Here is a 980-nt window from a genome sequence, read left to right on the forward strand (position 1 = left end):
AATAATTCAGTTTGTATTCTTCCCTATGTTTTTTCTTATAATGAGAACTATTAAGACCTACTCTCTTAGCAACTGTCAGATATACAATAAGGTATTGTTTACTATAGTCACCAGGCTATCCATTACATCCCCAGGGATTACTTTTTTTAATAACTGGAAATTTGTATCTTTTGTCCCTTTTTAACCCAGTTCACCCAATCCACCAACTAGTTCCCTGTTTCTATGAATCCAATTCCATTTTCATTCAGCTTGGTATCTCCTTAGTTCCTTTCTGCTTCTTTCTATACCTTTTCCCCAAATTGTTGCAGCCATGTCCCAGAGGAATCTGAACTGAGAAACTGTTTCTAAAAATAACATCTATCTTGCCTCTTCAAGTGAGAGTCTTGATGAAGAAATAAGATATGAAAGTACAAATTTGAATCCAATGGTGTTATACAAACATCATATATGTTGCTTTACATTCTGAATCAACTCACAGTAATAGAATGATAGAATAATGTTTGGTAGCAGTAATGTAGTGAGACTACTCAGATATGCCACCACTCAGCTACGTAATCATGGACAAATGAGCAAACTGTTGGATAATTTTTCCTTACCTTCAAATTGTGGAAATTAGTTCATGGTGTGGGCCAAACATCTCATACCATCTGACAAATTCTGGGTAGGAGGGGGTGCCCCTGAAAAGTCAAGGACCCCAAAGATGGCTCCTACTGGATCTCTTTGTTTTGTTTTGGCCACTCCTGTATTTGCAACCATTTTTGCATTTGGATGCATTTGATAGAGTAAAAATTGATTTTACATTTGGTTGTTCTAATAAAAGCAATTGGCTATTACTGTAAAGTTAATACAGCAAAATTAGACAGTGCTACAAACATATTGTGATAACATGTTCCTGTCCAAACCAATAATTCAAACTCCTGCATTCCACTATCTTCCAGATGTACACGCTAAATTAAGCTCTGAAGGGAAAAACTTTGGGG

Source organism: Condylura cristata, unplaced genomic scaffold, assembly GCF_000260355.1.
Source record: "Condylura cristata isolate star-nosed mole 26May11 unplaced genomic scaffold, ConCri1.0 scaffold00016, whole genome shotgun sequence".
Taxonomy (NCBI): domain Eukaryota; kingdom Metazoa; phylum Chordata; class Mammalia; order Eulipotyphla; family Talpidae; genus Condylura; species Condylura cristata.